The sequence below is a fragment of the Schistocerca gregaria genome, chromosome 5 (genome assembly GCF_023897955.1).
Source record: "Schistocerca gregaria isolate iqSchGreg1 chromosome 5, iqSchGreg1.2, whole genome shotgun sequence".
In the NCBI taxonomy this organism is placed as follows: Eukaryota; Metazoa; Arthropoda; class Insecta; order Orthoptera; family Acrididae; genus Schistocerca; species Schistocerca gregaria.
Genome location: NC_064924.1, coordinates 574,370,542 through 574,388,646, shown reverse-complemented (window position 1 = coordinate 574,388,646; position 18,105 = coordinate 574,370,542). Strand labels below are relative to the sequence as shown.

Sequence of the window (18,105 nt, the reverse complement as noted above, 5' to 3'; positions counted from 1 at the left end):
TACTGTGCCACCTGCCTGAATGTATATAAGCATCTGTGGCATCACTCCTTCGCAGCCAAATTGCCACACTAGCTGTGTATCTCTAACAAAGTTGATGTATGTCCTCACCTCGGTGACGGATAAAACGATTTCGCCCCCGGGTGGGCTCGAACCACCAACCTTTCGGTTAACAGCCGAACGCGCTAGCCGATTGCGCAACGGAGGCGTCGACTTTGGCTCACTTGTGCAATCTATATCAACTTAATTCGTACACATTCTGCAGGAATCTCGCAGAATGGTAGCATCTGCTTATGCCCCTTCACATGGTTAACGTACATGCACACTGTAGCGACGCTCATAAACGAATGACATTATACTACAAAATGCATACAAACCACTGTTCTGCCTATGCATTCAGAAAACCTCCTAGGCCAGTAGAATACTTGTCATAGGTTGTAGAACATCCCTTTCATTCAGTGTACTGCCATGTGATAGATATTGCTCGAGGTAGCTCCGCACGTTGCAGGAAAGTTAAAAAAATGGATGCCATCTGTGAGGTTCGAACTCACGACTCCTGGTTTACGAGACCAGTGCTCTACCACTGAGCTAAGAAGGCGGCAGCTTTGAATATGCGAGCTATCCCCGAATTCTCACTTCATCACACTGAATCTTGCAGCCCTCGACCAGATAATTGATTTGGCGCACTGCTGCTGCTGGGAGTGTCCACATTGCCGTTCACCAAATCTCTCGACTGTTTCGCCCTTACGATCGGCGACGACCGTCAGGCCACCAAAAGTTTGCGGTCTGCAATTTCTTGTCCTAGTGCACAGCTTGTGGGATAACGTGGCTCGACTGCGAAATGCGCCTTTCGGCTCCACTCTCTGGCTACAGTTTGCTGTTGTTCACAGTGGCACTGGCGTTGCCCATGGGGCTTCATGTAAGGCGACTGCACGTCGCTCGCCCAACAGCGGCCTACTGCAGACCGACACTTAAGAGACACAAAATACAAATCGACATCGAGAGACAGGCCCTGTCATATGGCACTCGCGACGCATACGCTGAAATTGAATGTAAATAAAACGTCTTTTGTAGTGGGCGTCGCTCCACTGCAGTGTCACACATGGTGAATAAATAGGAAAACAGTAGAACGTCTGTGTAGGGCCATGTTTTTACCTACTGTGCCACCTGCCTGAATGTGTATAAGCATCTGTGGCATCACTCCTTCGCAGCCAAATTGCCACACTAGCTGTGCATCTCTAACAAAGTTGATGTATGTCCTCACCTCGGTGACGGATAAAACGATTTCGCCCCCGGGTGGGCTCGAACCACCAACCTTTCGGTTAACAGCCGAACGCGCTAGCCGATTGCGCCACGGAGGCGTCGACTTTGGCTCACTTGTGCAATCTATATCAACGCAATTCGTACACATTCTGCAGGAATCTCGCAGTATGGTAGCATCTGCTTATGCCCCTTCACATGGTTAACGTGCATGCACACTGTAGCGACGCTCATAAACGAATGACATTATACTACAAAATGCATACAAACCACTGTTCTGCCTATGCATTCAGAAAACCTCCTAGGCCAGTAGAATACTTGTCATAGGTTGTAGAACATCCCTTTCATTCAGTGTACTGCCATATGATAGATATTGCTCGAGGTAGCTCCGCACGTTGCAGGAAAGTTAAAAAAATGGATGCCTTCTGTGAGGTTCGAACTCACGACTCCTGGTTTACGAGACCAGTGCTCTACCACTGAGCTAAGAAGGCGGCAGCTTTGAATATGCGAGCTATCCCCGAATTCTCACTTCATCACACTGAATCTTGCAGCCCTCGACCAGATAATTGAGTTGGCGCACTGCTGCTGCTGGGAGTGTCCACATTGCCGTTCACCAAATCTCTCGACTGTTTCGCCCTTACGATCGGCGACGACCGTCAGGCCACCAAAAGTTTGCGGTCTGCAATTTCTTGTCCTAGTGCACAGCTTGTGGGATAACGTGGCTCGACTGCGAAATGCGCCTTTCGGCTCCACTCTCTGGCTACAGTTTGCTGTTGTTCACAGTGGCACTGGCGTTGCCCATGGGGCTTCATGTAAGGCGACTGCACGTCGCTCGGCCAACAGCGGCCTACTGCAGACCGACACTTAAGAGACACAAAATACAAATCGACATCGAGAGACAGGCCCTGTCATATGGCACTCGCGACGCATACGCTGAAATTGAATGTAAATAAAACGTCTTTTGTAGTGGGCGTCGCTCCACTGCAGTGTCACACATGGTGAATAAATAGGAAAACAGTAGAACGTCTGTATAGGGCCATGTTTTTACCTACTGTGCCACCTGCCTGAATGTGTATAAGCATCTGTGGCATCACTCCTTCGCAGCCAAATTGCCACACTAGCTGTGTATCTCTAACAAAGTTGATGTATGTCCTCACCTCGGTGACGGATAAAACGATTTCGCCCCCGGGTGGGCTCGAACCACCAACCTTTCGGTTAACAGCCGAACGCGCTAGCCGATTGCGCCACGGAGGCGTCGACTTTGGCTCACTTGTGCAATCTATATCAACTTAATTCGTACACATTCTGCAGGAATCTCGCAGAATGGTAGCATCTGCTTATGCCCCTTCACATGGTTAACGTACATGCACACTGTAGCGACGCTCATAAACGAATGACATTATACTACAAAATGCATACAAACCACTGTTCTGCCTATGCATTCAGAAAACCTCCTAGGCCAGTAGAATACTTGTCATAGGTTGTAGAACATCCCTTTCATTCAGTGTACTGCCATGTGATAGATATTGCTCGAGGTAGCTCCGCACGTTGCAGGAAAGTTAAAAAAATGGATGCCTTCTGTGAGGTTCGAACTCACGACTCGTGGTTTACGAGACCAGTGCTCTACCACTGAGCTAAGAAGGCGGCAGCTTTGAATATGCGAGCTATCCCCGAATTCTCACTTCATCACACTGAATCTTGCAGCCCTCGACCAGATAATTGATTTGGCGCACTGCTGCTGCTGGGAGTGTCCACATTGCCGTTCACCAAATCTCTCGACTGTTTCGCCCTTACGATCGGCGACGACCGTCAGGCCACCAAAAGTTTGCGGTCTGCAATTTCTTGTCCTAGTGCACAGCTTGTGGGATAACGTGGCTCGACTGCGAAATGCGCCTTTCGGCTCCACTCTCTGGCTACAGTTTGCTGTTGTTCACAGTGGCACTGGCGTTGCCCATGGGGCTTCATGTAAGGCGACTGCACGTCGCTCGGCCAACAGCGGCCTACTGCAGACCGACACTTAGGGGACACAAAATACAAATCGACATCGAGAGACAGGCCCTGTCATATGGCACTCGCGACGCATACGCTGAAATTGAATGTAAATAAAACGTCTTTTGTAGTGGGCGTCGCTCCACTGCAGTGTCACACATGGTGAATAAATAGGAAAACAGTAGAACGTCTGTGTAGGGCCATGTTTTTACCTACTGTGCCACCTGCCTGAATGTGTATAAGCATCTGTGGCATCACTCCTTCGCAGCCAAATTGCCACACTAGCTGTGTATCTCTAACAAAGTTGATGTATGTCCTCACCTCGGTGACGGATAAAACGATTTCGCCCACGGGTGGGCTCGAACCACCAACCTTTCGGTTAACAGCCGAACGCGCTAGCCGATTGCGCAACGGAGGCGTCGACTTTGGCTCACTTGTGCAATCTATATCAACGCAATTCGTACACATTCTGCAGGAATCTCGCAGAATGGTAGCATCTGCTTATGCCTCTTCACATGGATAACGTGCATGCACACTGTAGCGACGCTCATAAACGAATGACATTATACTACAAAATGCATACAAACCACTGTTCTGCCTATGCATTCAGAAAACCTCCTAGGCCAGTAGAATACTTGTCATAGGCTGTAGAACATCCCTGTCATTCAGTGTACTGCCATGTGATAGATATTGATCGAGGTAGCTCCGCACGTTGCAGGAAAGTTATAAAAATGGATGCCTTCTGTGAGCTTCGGACTCACGACTCCTGGTTTACGAGACCAGTGCTCTACCACTGAGCTAAGAAGGCGGCAGCTTTGAATATGCGAGCTATCCCCGAATTCTCACTTCATCACACTGAATCTTGCAGCCCTCGACCAGAAAATTGAGTTGGCGCACTGCTGCTGCTGGGAGTGTCCACATTGCCGTTCACCAAATCTCTCGACTGTTTCGCCCTTACGATCGGCGACGACCGTCAGGCCACCAAAAGTTTGCGGTCTGCAATTTCTTGTCCTAGTGCACAGCTTGTGGGATAACGTGGCTCGACTGCGAAATGCGCCTTTCGGCTCCACTCTCTGGCTACAGTTTGCTGTTGTTCACAGTGGCACTGGCGTTGCCCATGGGGCTTCATGTAAGGCGACTGCACGTCGCTCGGCCAACAGCGGCCTACTGCAGACCGACACTTAAGAGACACAAAATACAAATCGACATCGAGAGACAGGCCCTGTCATATGGCACTCGCGACGCATACGCTGAAATTGAATGTAAATAAAACGTCTTTTGTAGTGGGCGTCGCTCCACTGCAGTGTCACACATGGTGAATAAATAGGAAAACAGTAGAACGTCTGTGTAGGGCCATGTTTTTACCTACTGTGCCACCTGCCTGAATGTATATAAGCATCTGTGGCATCACTCCTTCGCAGCCAAATTGCCACACTAGCTGTGTATCTCTAACAAAGTTGATGTATGTCCTCACCTCGGTGACGGATAAAACGATTTCGCCCCCGGGTGGGCTCGAACCACCAACCTTTCGGTTAACAGCCGAACGCGCTAGCCGATTGCGCAACGGAGGCGTCGACTTTGGCTCACTTGTGCAATCTATATCAACTTAATTCGTACACATTCTGCAGGAATCTCGCAGAATGGTAGCATCTGCTTATGCCCCTTCACATGGTTAACGTACATGCACACTGTAGCGACGCTCATAAACGAATGACATTATACTACAAAATGCATACAAACCACTGTTCTGCCTATGCATTCAGAAAACCTCCTAGGCCAGTAGAATACTTGTCATAGGTTGTAGAACATCCCTTTCATTCAGTGTACTGCCATGTGATAGATATTGCTCGAGGTAGCTCCGCACGTTGCAGGAAAGTTAAAAAAATGGATGCCATCTGTGAGGTTCGAACTCACGACTCCTGGTTTACGAGACCAGTGCTCTACCACTGAGCTAAGAAGGCGGCAGCTTTGAATATGCGAGCTATCCCCGAATTCTCACTTCATCACACTGAATCTTGCAGCCCTCGACCAGATAATTGATTTGGCGCACTGCTGCTGCTGGGAGTGTCCACATTGCCGTTCACCAAATCTCTCGACTGTTTCGCCCTTACGATCGGCGACGACCGTCAGGCCACCAAAAGTTTGCGGTCTGCAATTTCTTGTCCTAGTGCACAGCTTGTGGGATAACGTGGCTCGACTGCGAAATGCGCCTTTCGGCTCCACTCTCTGGCTACAGTTTGCTGTTGTTCACAGTGGCACTGGCGTTGCCCATGGGGCTTCATGTAAGGCGACTGCACGTCGCTCGCCCAACAGCGGCCTACTGCAGACCGACACTTAAGAGACACAAAATACAAATCGACATCGAGAGACAGGCCCTGTCATATGGCACTCGCGACGCATACGCTGAAATTGAATGTAAATAAAACGTCTTTTGTAGTGGGCGTCGCTCCACTGCAGTGTCACACATGGTGAATAAATAGGAAAACAGTAGAACGTCTGTGTAGGGCCATGTTTTTACCTACTGTGCCACCTGCCTGAATGTGTATAAGCATCTGTGGCATCACTCCTTCGCAGCCAAATTGCCACACTAGCTGTGCATCTCTAACAAAGTTGATGTATGTCCTCACCTCGGTGACGGATAAAACGATTTCGCCCCCGGGTGGGCTCGAACCACCAACCTTTCGGTTAACAGCCGAACGCGCTAGCCGATTGCGCCACGGAGGCGTCGACTTTGGCTCACTTGTGCAATCTATATCAACGCAATTCGTACACATTCTGCAGGAATCTCGCAGTATGGTAGCATCTGCTTATGCCCCTTCACATGGTTAACGTGCATGCACACTGTAGCGACGCTCATAAACGAATGACATTATACTACAAAATGCATACAAACCACTGTTCTGCCTATGCATTCAGAAAACCTCCTAGGCCAGTAGAATACTTGTCATAGGTTGTAGAACATCCCTTTCATTCAGTGTACTGCCATGTGATAGATATTGCTCGAGGTAGCTCCGCACGTTGCAGGAAAGTTAAAAAAATGGATGCCTTCTGTGAGGTTCGAACTCACGACTCCTGGTTTACGAGACCAGTGCTCTACCACTGAGCTAAGAAGGCGGCAGCTTTGAATATGCGAGCTATCCCCGAATTCTCACTTCATCACACTGAATCTTGCAGCCCTCGACCAGATAATTGAGTTGGCGCACTGCTGCTGCTGGGAGTGTCCACATTGCCGTTCACCAAATCTCTCGACTGTTTCGCCCTTACGATCGGCGACGACCGTCAGGCCACCAAAAGTTTGCGGTCTGCAATTTCTTGTCCTAGTGCACAGCTTGTGGGATAACGTGGCTCGACTGCGAAATGCGCCTTTCGGCTCCACTCTCTGGCTACAGTTTGCTGTTGTTCACAGTGGCACTGGCGTTGCCCATGGGGCTTCATGTAAGGCGACTGCACGTCGCTCGGCCAACAGCGGCCTACTGCAGACCGACACTTAAGAGACACAAAATACAAATCGACATCGAGAGACAGGCCCTGTCATATGGCACTCGCGACGCATACGCTGAAATTGAATGTAAATAAAACGTCTTTTGTAGTGGGCGTCGCTCCACTGCAGTGTCACACATGGTGAATAAATAGGAAAACAGTAGAACGTCTGTATAGGGCCATGTTTTTACCTACTGTGCCACCTGCCTGAATGTGTATAAGCATCTGTGGCATCACTCCTTCGCAGCCAAATTGCCACACTAGCTGTGTATCTCTAACAAAGTTGATGTATGTCCTCACCTCGGTGACGGATAAAACGATTTCGCCCCCGGGTGGGCTCGAACCACCAACCTTTCGGTTAACAGCCGAACGCGCTAGCCGATTGCGCCACGGAGGCGTCGACTTTGGCTCACTTGTGCAATCTATATCAACTTAATTCGTACACATTCTGCAGGAATCTCGCAGAATGGTAGCATCTGCTTATGCCCCTTCACATGGTTAACGTACATGCACACTGTAGCGACGCTCATAAACGAATGACATTATACTACAAAATGCATACAAACCACTGTTCTGCCTATGCATTCAGAAAACCTCCTAGGCCAGTAGAATACTTGTCATAGGTTGTAGAACATCCCTTTCATTCAGTGTACTGCCATGTGATAGATATTGCTCGAGGTAGCTCCGCACGTTGCAGGAAAGTTAAAAAAATGGATGCCTTCTGTGAGGTTCGAACTCACGACTCGTGGTTTACGAGACCAGTGCTCTACCACTGAGCTAAGAAGGCGGCAGCTTTGAATATGCGAGCTATCCCCGAATTCTCACTTCATCACACTGAATCTTGCAGCCCTCGACCAGATAATTGATTTGGCGCACTGCTGCTGCTGGGAGTGTCCACATTGCCGTTCACCAAATCTCTCGACTGTTTCGCCCTTACGATCGGCGACGACCGTCAGGCCACCAAAAGTTTGCGGTCTGCAATTTCTTGTCCTAGTGCACAGCTTGTGGGATAACGTGGCTCGACTGCGAAATGCGCCTTTCGGCTCCACTCTCTGGCTACAGTTTGCTGTTGTTCACAGTGGCACTGGCGTTGCCCATGGGGCTTCATGTAAGGCGACTGCACGTCGCTCGGCCAACAGCGGCCTACTGCAGACCGACACTTAGGGGACACAAAATACAAATCGACATCGAGAGACAGGCCCTGTCATATGGCACTCGCGACGCATACGCTGAAATTGAATGTAAATAAAACGTCTTTTGTAGTGGGCGTCGCTCCACTGCAGTGTCACACATGGTGAATAAATAGGAAAACAGTAGAACGTCTGTGTAGGGCCATGTTTTTACCTACTGTGCCACCTGCCTGAATGTGTATAAGCATCTGTGGCATCACTCCTTCGCAGCCAAATTGCCACACTAGCTGTGTATCTCTAACAAAGTTGATGTATGTCCTCACCTCGGTGACGGATAAAACGATTTCGCCCACGGGTGGGCTCGAACCACCAACCTTTCGGTTAACAGCCGAACGCGCTAGCCGATTGCGCAACGGAGGCGTCGACTTTGGCTCACTTGTGCAATCTATATCAACGCAATTCGTACACATTCTGCAGGAATCTCGCAGAATGGTAGCATCTGCTTATGCCTCTTCACATGGATAACGTGCATGCACACTGTAGCGACGCTCATAAACGAATGACATTATACTACAAAATGCATACAAACCACTGTTCTGCCTATGCATTCAGAAAACCTCCTAGGCCAGTAGAATACTTGTCATAGGCTGTAGAACATCCCTGTCATTCAGTGTACTGCCATGTGATAGATATTGATCGAGGTAGCTCCGCACGTTGCAGGAAAGTTATAAAAATGGATGCCTTCTGTGAGCTTCGGACTCACGACTCCTGGTTTACGAGACCAGTGCTCTACCACTTTTTTTTTTTTTTTTTTTTTTTTTTTCTTTTTTTTTTTTTGTTAAGCAGTGTCGAACTAAAGTACCTTTTCTGGTTAGGATTAATAAATAAATAAATAAGAAATAAGTGATTAAAAAGGAATCTTCTCCTTTGTTGGTGCAAAATATAAGAAAACGAAAAGTGTTTGTTTTTTTCTCTAGTGTTGTCTTCACATCTTTCGTCTGTTATTGTCCTCTGCTGCTCCTCAATGATGTAGCGAATAGTCGGTTTCGCCTTACTTCGAAAGAAGGTTAAACATGCATTCATGTCTCGTGGTATAGTTTCGGGCGTTCGTTAAATATTACGTTCCCCGTCATGGCAAGACTGACGGGTCGAGTGTCGAATCGCATATCACACAATGGTCTTGCTTAAAAAGTTGGCAAAGGTCGCCTTGTAGTTACGTTCGCGTGCGATCATGCTGTGCTGCAGGGTCAGGTATAGAACGAAATCGTCTTTGTTCTTATCGCCAGTACTAAAAATATAGTGCACTGTGTGACCTATTATCCAGTTGACAGCATTCCGCTTTGTCCTGGGAAATGGGATTGCTTCAGGGTTGAGAAAGTCAGCTGGCGTTATCGCAGATGGTGAGGTCCTCTTGATGCTCGACAGTTTCTGTCGGGCGTAACCCCATATATCTTTCGTGGTACCACAGACGAAACGGTGTTCTTCGCTGTCTATGAGATTACACGTGACACACATTGGCGAGTCCTGCAAATGAATTGCATGAAGCCTGGACTGCGTCGGGATTTTTCTATTGACGGCAGCGTACCACGTCGCCTTTACTTGCGAAGGTAAGTAGGGGCTGTGGATGTTTTGCCACGTCGCGTCCCAGTTGTAGTTTGGAAATTTTTGTTCGATAACATTCCGTGATTTAGTTGCCACAAAGGAGTTGTAGATTGCCTTAACTGTCGTCAAATTCTTTTCAGAGACTGTTGTATGGACATAACTATACTCTAAGAGAAAACTCTTGAAGTGGTAGAGCGCAGTCGGTATATGGTGCACATCAATTGGCGGTTGAAGATCAGTCGGTGCGATTTCATTCAGGACAAGAGCGGTCAGACTGGTCGGTGACTGTTTCCATAGCTTGTAAGTTTTGCAGAAATAAAGAGCTTTCGCTTTTTTGTGTACATCGGTGAGACTGAGTCCGCCATCTCGCGTTGGGAGTGTCAAGGTGTCATATCGAACTTTAAAGATCTGGCCACGACATACAAAGTGTCCAAGCGCGGACAGCATGCATTTGGCTATATCGGTGGGGATGGGCAAAACTTGAGCCACATAATTGATTTTGGCAGTGATATAAATATTGGCCAATTCAACCTTTTGAAGCTCGTCCAATTTCCTGACGCTATGTAACTTCGCACAAGCACGAATTTTGTTGAGCAATTGCTTATAATTGGCGGCAATGGTGTGGCGGATGGTGTTCCGAAAATCGACACCGAGACACGTCATCCTAGTGATCTCTTTAAGCTGGCCATGACCGATCGCGCCTATGCCTTGCCCAACGTTCATGATCCCTGATTTCGTCCAATGCAGTTTCGCACCAGATGCCTTTTCATATTGTGAGATGATCAGGAGACCCCTCTCGACCTCATTGACATTCATAGCTAGGAAGGTAACATCATCAGCGTAAGCTCGGCACACTATCTTCTGCCCGTGTATGTGGAGTCCTTGTAAACGTTCCGTCAAGGTGACTAGCAGCGGTTCGATCGCAATGGCAAACAGCGCCATCGACATAGGGCAGCCCTGCCTAACAGAACTGTTTATCGGGACGGCGCGACTTGGCTGACCGTTAACGACAAGTTTGGATGTACTATTCCGTAACAATTTCTGTATGATGCTGATGAACTGCGGAGGAAAACCCAGAGTCTGCATTATCTGGAAAAGGTAAGGATGGTTCACTCTGTCGAAAGCCTGTGCGAAGTCTAAAGTTACGATAGCACATCGGATTTTGCAAGCGTCCGCAACAGAAATCACATCTCGATAGTCTGATAATGTCTGATATATAGCTCTGTCCTTTCCAACACTCGTTTGATGTGATCCAATGACGGTATGCATCACAGTTTTCATTCTCGTTGCGAGAATGCGAGCAAAAATTTTGTAGTCGCTGTTGAGCAACGTAATGGGTCGCAAAGTTGCGACGGTGTTATTGCTCGTCCGTTTCGGGAGTAAGACCACAAGTCCTTCACTGAATGGCGGAGGAATGGGCATGTCCGGTTGGAGAAGTTCGTTGCAGAGCACCGTCAGCTTTGTCTTCAGTTGTGGCCAGAAGACTTGATAAAGTTCCACCGGGAGACCGTCACATCCGGGAGATTTGTTTTTTGGACTGTGGAACACCACATCTTCCAGTTCATCTTCCGTTACATCGGTGACGAGTTCGGCTACATCCGCAGGGCGAAGCCTGTGCGTTAAGCTGCTCCGGAACTCTGCAAGGGCTTCGTCGTCGGTAGGTTTATTGGACATCAAGTCAGTGTAATAAGTTTGAACGGCGTCTCTGATATCGTGTTGCCGAGTTAGAATCGTGCCGTCTTCGGATTGTAGTTCAGTTAAGATCTTTGTCCGTGCTCGTTTAGTTTCACGTATCAGGTGATAAATGGATGGCTGTTCGCCTTTTGCCATAGTCGAAACCCGACCTCTAATTTTGTAACCTTCCATCTGTTTTCGTTTCAAAAGTAATATTTTTGCTTGCAGTCTTTTAATGCGGGGGTAGTTGTCAATCACAGTGGCATCAAGAGTATATAAGTCTCGAAGACATTGATAATAAAACTCCATCGTTCTCTTAAACCACCAGTTCTTATTCCGGGAATATTGTATCATGGATTTACGAATTTTCGGTTTAGCGCATTCGAGCCACCATTGCAATGCCGAGCCGTACGTACTGAATTTGGCTTCACTTTCATTCCACGCTCGAGTGAAGGCTTCTCTGCATTCAGGATCGTCTAAATGTGCAACATTTAGTTTCCATAGTCCTTTGCCTCGGTAGGTTTCCTGTTTCCCCAAATTCAGCGTGCAAATATAAGCCGCATGGTCGGAGAAACTGGTTGGCCAGACCTCAGTTTGTAAAATTCGCTGTCTGAGAGTGTCCGATACGTAAATGCGGTCCAATCTACTCGCTGAATGATTCGTGACGTGAGTAAAACCAGGTGTTGTACCAAACTTGTGCTCCCACGTATCGACTAAACGTAAATCCTTGACGATCTGTTCTAATTCAATCGATTTATTGAAATGCGGCGTCTGATCTTTGGCGTTAAGTACACAGTTAAAATCTCCCGCCAATATTAGGTGGTCATATTGTGTTGCAAAAAGCGGAAGTATTTCTTCCTTGAAAAAGTCCGCTCGGCGTCGCCTATTAGTTGAGCCGGATGGTGCATACAGATTTAGGAGTCTAACATTATTGATAGTCACGCCAATTCCCCTACAACTTATGAGTCGTTCTACATTCTGGACGATAATTCCTTCTTTCGTGAGAATAGCGGTGCCTAAATCGGAACCGTGTCCCGGATTGGCCGTCACATTATAACCGGGAATGTGGTTCAAAGCAATGTCGGCGACCTCCTGAAGCAAGAGGATATCAATGTCGGCGGCGTATAAGAGGTCTACGATGTTGTCGAGTTTGAGGGAACTGCGGATTTTATTTATATTTAATGTACCAATTTTATACGCCTGCTGATCAGTCATTCACGCTCTTACGAGAGTAAGAAGGAATCGGCGCCGTTTTAAAAGAAGTCAGAGTCCTCTTCTTTGTTTGCCTGCCGTGGATCCAGTAACTTATCATCATGTGCCGGTTCTACTGCCGTAGAAGGCTGTTCGGGAAATCGGGAAGTGACTGGAATATCAGTTGCATCAGCGTCCATGTGTTCGACCTCTGGTTCCGCCGCCCAGTCTATAGTGCTGGGGTTCTTGGACGCAAGAGGATGATGTTGTCGTTGTTCTTTTAAACAATGATCAACATCGTCACTGCACATGGGAGACACCTGGCCGGTAGCATCGCGAGAGGGCTCAGTTAGCGTGATTGCACGATCTTCATCCCGCAGGTGTGCAGAAGTTAGCGCCTGTTGTCGGGAGGATTCTGGTGATTTTGCACTGACTTTGTCCATGATTTGCTGCACCTTTCCCCGCAACGACGCCGCCGCCTCTTCCGCACCCTGGCGGGCGATTCTGCGTTTCTTGTTCTTCCGCGGGGATTTAGCAGGTGGACAACGCTCATCGGAATCCGAGATTTCATGGTGGGGTTGTGGGGAACGACATTCAGCAGTCACAGTCCTGACCTGCGTCTCTGAGGAGGTGGAATTTTGTTCTGTTGACAGAGTCGGGGACTGCGCTACGGAATCAACCACGTCACTCACACTCAGGTGTTGCTCTTGTCGCTCAGAAATGTCAACAAGTTGCTCGGCCGTTGGAGGAAGGGTTGGTTGGGGGCGAATGTCTACTTCGGTATCCATGGGCAGTTGGTCGGTCGGTTGGTCGCGAGCCACCGAAGCGTAAGTGGTGGACAAAATAGTCATCTCCGCGGACTTCACCGGTTCACCTGTCGGCAGCTGCACAACACGTCTTTGAATACATTCAGAACGAATATGACCTGGAGAATTGCAAGCTGCACACGTTCGTGGTTGACCATCATAAATGACGATACCTCGATAACCGCAAACGTTAATGTAAGACGGAATATGTCGTAATAAGTCCACCTTCAACTGCCTGACACCGTTCAAAACCGGATATTTGTGAGCACCGGACCATTTTTCTGCAAAATTACTGAGGACCTTCCCAAAGGGTGCAATAACAAGATTGATCGCATCTGTAGGAACTTCAAAGGGTAGCTCAAAAATTCGAATTGTTCGAATACCAAGTCCCACATGATCGACAGTAACTTCGCCAATATTTCCATCACTGTGTTTAAACTTAAGCTTACCACCGGTATTATTGACAACTCGTTCGCATAACTCAGGGTTTTTCAGCTTCAAGTACATCACACTACTCACAATTGACAAGTGAAAACCAACAGTATCTTCAAACGGAACTTGAACAACTTCCTCTAACCAATCCTCAATTTCGAAAGATTTAGGTCGAGCAAAACGTCGATCAAAGGTAAATTTCAGAGTGTCCTTTCTACTAAGTTGAGCCATTACTGCATTTTCGAACGTTGACAGAATATCTAACTACTGCGAAGCGCCGGCGAAAACGCACAGACTTACACAGCGGATGTAAACAAAGCCAGCCGCAGAGCGAAGCACAGCACGACGAACCGCTCGCCACCGCCGCTGCAGGCAGACTGACCACTGAGCTAAGAAGGCGGCAGCTTTGAATATGCGAGCTATCCCCGAATTCTCACTTCATCACACTGAATCTTGCAGCCCTCGACCAGATAATTGATTTGGCGCACTGCTGCTGCTGGGAGTGTCCACATTGCCGTTCTCCAAATCTCTCGACTGTTTCGCCCTTACGATCGGCGACGACCGTCAGGCCACCAAAAGTTTGCGGTCTGCAATTTCTTGTCCTAGTGCACAGCTTGTGGGATAACGTGGCTCGACTGCGAAATGCGCCTTTCGGCTCCACTCTCTGGCTACAGTTTGCTGTTGTTCACAGTGGCACTGGCGTTGCCCATGGGGCTTCATGTAAGGCGACTGCACGTCGCTCGCCCAACAGCGGCCTACTGCAGACCGACACTTAAGAGACACAAAATACAAATCGACATCGAGAGACAGGCCCTGTCATATGGCACTCGCGACACATACGCTGAAATTGAATGTAAATAAAACGTCTTTTGTAGTGGGCGTCGCTCCACTGCAGTGTCACACATGGTGAATAAATAGGAAAACAGTAGAACGTCTGTGTAGGGCCATGTTTTTACCTACTGTGCCACCTGCCTGAATGTGTATAAGCATCTGTGGCATCACTCCTTCGCAGCCAAATTGCCACACTAGCTGTGCATCTCTAACAAAGTTGATGTATGTCCTCACCTCGGTGACGGATAAAACGATTTCGCCCCCGGGTGGGCTCGAACCACCAACCTTTCGGTTAACAGCCGAACGCGCTAGCCGATTGCGCCACGGAGGCGTCGACTTTGGCTCACTTGTGCAATCTATATCAACTTAATTCGTACACATTCTGCAGGAATCTCGCAGTATGGTAGCATCTGCTTATGCCCCTTCACATGGTTAACGTGCATGCACACTGTAGCGACGCTCATAAACGAATGACTTTATACTACAAAATGCGTACAAACCACTGTTCTGCCTATGCATTCAGAAAACCTCCTAGGCCAGTAGAATACTTGTCATAGGTTGTAGAACATCCCTTTCATTCAGTGTACTGCCATGTGATAGATATTGCTCGAGGTAGCTCCGCACGTTGCAGGAAAGTTATAAAAATGGATGCCTTATGTGAGGTTCGAACTCACGACTCCTGGTTTATGAGACCAGTGCTCTACCACTGAGATAAGAAGGCGGCAGCTTTGAATTTGCGGGCTATCCCCGAATTCTCACTTCATCACACTGAATCTTGCAGCCCTCGACCAGATAATTGATTTGGCGCACTGCTGCTGCTGGGAGTGTCCACATTGCCGTTCTCCAAATCTCTCGACTGTTTCGCCCTTACGATCGGCGACGACCGTCAGGCCACCAAAAGTTTGCGGTCTGCAATTTCTTGTCCTAGTGCACAGCTTGTGGGATAACGTGGCTCGACTGCGAAATGCGCCTTTCGGCTCCACTCTCTGGCTACAGTTTGCTGTTGTTCACAGTGGCACTGGCGTTGCCCATGGGGCTTCATGTAAGGCGACTGCACGTCGCTCGGCCAACAGCGGCCTACTGCAGACCGACACTTAAGAGACACAAAATACAAATCGACATCGAGAGACAGGCCCTGTCATATGGCACTCGCGACGCATACGCTGAAATTGAATGTAAATAAAACGTCTTTTGTAGTGGGCGTCGCTCCACTGCAGTGTCACACATGGTGAATAAATAGGAAAACAGTAGAACGTCTGTGTAGGGCCATGTTTTTACCTACTGTGCCACCTGCCTGAATGTGTATAAGCATCTGTGGCATCACTCCTTCGCAGCCAAATTGCCACACTAGCTGTGTATCTCTAACAAAGTTGATGTATGTCCTCACCTCGGTGACGGATAAAACGATTTCGCCCCCGGGTGGGCTTGAACCACCAACCTTTCGGTTAACAGCTGAACGCGCTAGCCGATTGCGCCACGGAGGCGTCGACTTTGGCTCACTTGTGCAATCTATATCAACTTAATTCGTACACATTCTGCAGGAATCTCAAAGAATGGTAGCATCTGCTTATGCCCCTTCACATGGTTAACGTACATGCACACTGTAGCGACGCTCATAAACGAATGACATTATACTACAAAATGCATACAAACCACTGTTCTGCCTATGCATTCAGAAAACCTCCTAGGCCAGTAGAATACTTGTCATAGGTTGTAGAACATCCCTTTCATTCAGTGTACTGCCATGTGATAGATATTGCTCGAGGTAGCTCCGCACGTTGCAGGAAAGTTAAAAAAATGGATGCCTTCTGTGAGGTTCGAACTCACGACTCCTGGTTTACGAGACCAGTGCTCTACCACTGAGCTAAGAAGGCGGCAGCTTTGAATATGCGAGCTATCCCCGAATTCTCACTTCATCACACTGAATCTTGCAGCCCTCGACCAGATAATTGAGTTGGCGCACTGCTGCTGCTGGGAGTGTCCACATTGCCGTTCACCAAATCTCTCGACTGTTTCGCCCTTACGATCGGCGACGACCGTCAGGCCACCAAAAGTTTGCGGTCTGCAATTTCTTGTCCTAGTGCACAGCTTGTGGGATAACGTGGCTCGACTGCGAAATGCGCCTTTCGGCTCCACTCTCTGGCTACAGTTTGCTGTTGTTCACAGTGGCACTGGCGTTGCCCATGGGGCTTCATGTAAGGCGACTGCACGTCGCTCGGCCAACAGCGGCCTACTGCAGACCGACACTTAAGAGACACAAAATACAAATCGACATCGAGAGACAGGCCCTGTCATATGGCACTCGCGACGCATACGCTGAAATTGAATGTAAATAAAACGTCTTTTGTAGTGGGCGTCGCTCCACTGCAGTGTCACACATGGTGAATAAATAGGAAAACAGTAGAACGTCTGTGTAGGGCCATGTTTTTACCTACTGTGCCACCTGCCTGAATGTGTATAAGCATCTGTGGCATCACTCCTTCGCAGCCAAATTGCCACACTAGCTGTGTATCTCTAACAAAGTTGATGTATGTCCTCACCTCGGTGACGGATAAAACGATTTCGCCCCCGGGTGGGCTCGAACCACCAACCTTTCGGTTAACAGCCGAACGCGCTAGCCGATTGCGCAACGGAGGCGTCGACTTTGGCTCACTTGTGCAATCTATATCAACTTAATTCGTACACATTCTGCAGGAATCTCGCAGAATGGTAGCATCTGCTTATGCCCCTTCACATGGTTAACGTACATGCACACTGTAGCGACGCTCATAAACGAATGACATTATACTACAAAATGCATACAAACCACTGTTCTGCCTATGCATTCAGAAAACCTCCTAGGCCAGTAGAATACTTGTCATAGGTTGTAGAACATCCCTTTCATTCAGTGTACTGCCATGTGATAGATATTGCTCGAGGTAGCTCCGCACGTTGCAGGAAAGTTAAAAAAATGGATGCCATCTGTGAGGTTCGAACTCACGACTCCTGGTTTACGAGACCAGTGCTCTACCACTGAGCTAAGAAGGCGGCAGCTTTGAATATGCGAGCTATCCCCGAATTCTCACTTCATCACACTGAATCTTGCAGCCCTCGACCAGATAATTGATTTGGCGCACTGCTGCTGCTGGGAGTGTCCACATTGCCGTTCACCAAATCTCTCGACTGTTTCGCCCTTACGATCGGCGACGACCGTCAGGCCACCAAAAGTTTGCGGTCTGCAATTTCTTGTCCTAGTGCACAGCTTGTGGGATAACGTGGCTCGACTGCGAAATGCGCCTTTCGGCTCCACTCTCTGGCTACAGTTTGCTGTTGTTCACAGTGGCACTGGCGTTGCCCATGGGGCTTCATGTAAGGCGACTGCACGTCGCTCGGCCAACAGCGGCCTACTGCAGACCGACACTTAGGGGACACAAAATACAAATCGACATCGAGAGACAGGCCCTGTCATATGGCACTCGCGACGCATACGCTGAAATTGAATGTAAATAAAACGTCTTTTGTAGTGGGCGTCGCTCCACTGCAGTGTCACACATGGTGAATAAATAGGAAAACAGTAGAACGTCTGTGTAGGGCCATGTTTTTACCTACTGTGCCACCTGCCTGAATGTGTATAAGCATCTGTGGCATCACTCCTTCGCAGCCAAATTGCCACACTAGCTGTGTATCTCTAACAAAGTTGATGTATGTCCTCACCTCGGTGACGGATAAAACGA

General features: G+C 48.4%; 21 non-coding genes across 21 annotated transcripts; all 21 read right to left on the bottom strand.

The window, feature by feature from the left end:
* Positions 1 to 131: 131 nt before the first annotated feature.
* On the bottom strand, positions 132 to 205 carry Trnan-guu (transfer RNA asparagine (anticodon GUU)). The gene has a single exon. It is a non-coding gene; the product is annotated as a tRNA-Asn (tRNA).
* A 318-nt stretch (positions 206 to 523) lies between these two features.
* Positions 524 to 595, bottom strand: Trnat-cgu (transfer RNA threonine (anticodon CGU)). Its single transcript has one exon. It is a non-coding gene; the product is annotated as a tRNA-Thr (tRNA).
* A 689-nt stretch (positions 596 to 1,284) lies between these two features.
* Trnan-guu (transfer RNA asparagine (anticodon GUU)) lies at positions 1,285 to 1,358 on the bottom strand. Its single transcript has one exon. It is a non-coding gene; the product is annotated as a tRNA-Asn (tRNA).
* Positions 1,359 to 1,676: 318 nt separating this feature from the next.
* Trnat-cgu (transfer RNA threonine (anticodon CGU)) lies at positions 1,677 to 1,748 on the bottom strand. Its single transcript has one exon. It is a non-coding gene; the product is annotated as a tRNA-Thr (tRNA).
* A 689-nt stretch (positions 1,749 to 2,437) lies between these two features.
* Positions 2,438 to 2,511, bottom strand: Trnan-guu (transfer RNA asparagine (anticodon GUU)). The gene has a single exon. It is a non-coding gene; the product is annotated as a tRNA-Asn (tRNA).
* Positions 2,512 to 2,829: 318 nt separating this feature from the next.
* Trnat-cgu (transfer RNA threonine (anticodon CGU)) lies at positions 2,830 to 2,901 on the bottom strand. Its single transcript has one exon. It is a non-coding gene; the product is annotated as a tRNA-Thr (tRNA).
* A 689-nt stretch (positions 2,902 to 3,590) lies between these two features.
* On the bottom strand, positions 3,591 to 3,664 carry Trnan-guu (transfer RNA asparagine (anticodon GUU)). The gene has a single exon. It is a non-coding gene; the product is annotated as a tRNA-Asn (tRNA).
* A 318-nt stretch (positions 3,665 to 3,982) lies between these two features.
* Positions 3,983 to 4,054, bottom strand: Trnat-cgu (transfer RNA threonine (anticodon CGU)). The gene has a single exon. It is a non-coding gene; the product is annotated as a tRNA-Thr (tRNA).
* Positions 4,055 to 4,743: 689 nt separating this feature from the next.
* On the bottom strand, positions 4,744 to 4,817 carry Trnan-guu (transfer RNA asparagine (anticodon GUU)). The gene has a single exon. It is a non-coding gene; the product is annotated as a tRNA-Asn (tRNA).
* A 318-nt stretch (positions 4,818 to 5,135) lies between these two features.
* Positions 5,136 to 5,207, bottom strand: Trnat-cgu (transfer RNA threonine (anticodon CGU)). Its single transcript has one exon. It is a non-coding gene; the product is annotated as a tRNA-Thr (tRNA).
* A 689-nt stretch (positions 5,208 to 5,896) lies between these two features.
* Positions 5,897 to 5,970, bottom strand: Trnan-guu (transfer RNA asparagine (anticodon GUU)). The gene has a single exon. It is a non-coding gene; the product is annotated as a tRNA-Asn (tRNA).
* Positions 5,971 to 6,288: 318 nt separating this feature from the next.
* On the bottom strand, positions 6,289 to 6,360 carry Trnat-cgu (transfer RNA threonine (anticodon CGU)). Its single transcript has one exon. It is a non-coding gene; the product is annotated as a tRNA-Thr (tRNA).
* A 689-nt stretch (positions 6,361 to 7,049) lies between these two features.
* Trnan-guu (transfer RNA asparagine (anticodon GUU)) lies at positions 7,050 to 7,123 on the bottom strand. Its single transcript has one exon. It is a non-coding gene; the product is annotated as a tRNA-Asn (tRNA).
* A 318-nt stretch (positions 7,124 to 7,441) lies between these two features.
* On the bottom strand, positions 7,442 to 7,513 carry Trnat-cgu (transfer RNA threonine (anticodon CGU)). The gene has a single exon. It is a non-coding gene; the product is annotated as a tRNA-Thr (tRNA).
* Positions 7,514 to 8,202: 689 nt separating this feature from the next.
* Positions 8,203 to 8,276, bottom strand: Trnan-guu (transfer RNA asparagine (anticodon GUU)). Its single transcript has one exon. It is a non-coding gene; the product is annotated as a tRNA-Asn (tRNA).
* A 6,373-nt stretch (positions 8,277 to 14,649) lies between these two features.
* Positions 14,650 to 14,723, bottom strand: Trnan-guu (transfer RNA asparagine (anticodon GUU)). Its single transcript has one exon. It is a non-coding gene; the product is annotated as a tRNA-Asn (tRNA).
* Positions 14,724 to 15,041: 318 nt separating this feature from the next.
* Positions 15,042 to 15,113, bottom strand: Trnam-cau (transfer RNA methionine (anticodon CAU)). The gene has a single exon. It is a non-coding gene; the product is annotated as a tRNA-Met (tRNA).
* A 689-nt stretch (positions 15,114 to 15,802) lies between these two features.
* Trnan-guu (transfer RNA asparagine (anticodon GUU)) lies at positions 15,803 to 15,876 on the bottom strand. Its single transcript has one exon. It is a non-coding gene; the product is annotated as a tRNA-Asn (tRNA).
* Positions 15,877 to 16,194: 318 nt separating this feature from the next.
* Positions 16,195 to 16,266, bottom strand: Trnat-cgu (transfer RNA threonine (anticodon CGU)). The gene has a single exon. It is a non-coding gene; the product is annotated as a tRNA-Thr (tRNA).
* Positions 16,267 to 16,955: 689 nt separating this feature from the next.
* Trnan-guu (transfer RNA asparagine (anticodon GUU)) lies at positions 16,956 to 17,029 on the bottom strand. The gene has a single exon. It is a non-coding gene; the product is annotated as a tRNA-Asn (tRNA).
* A 318-nt stretch (positions 17,030 to 17,347) lies between these two features.
* Trnat-cgu (transfer RNA threonine (anticodon CGU)) lies at positions 17,348 to 17,419 on the bottom strand. The gene has a single exon. It is a non-coding gene; the product is annotated as a tRNA-Thr (tRNA).
* Positions 17,420 to 18,105: the final 686 nt, after the last annotated feature.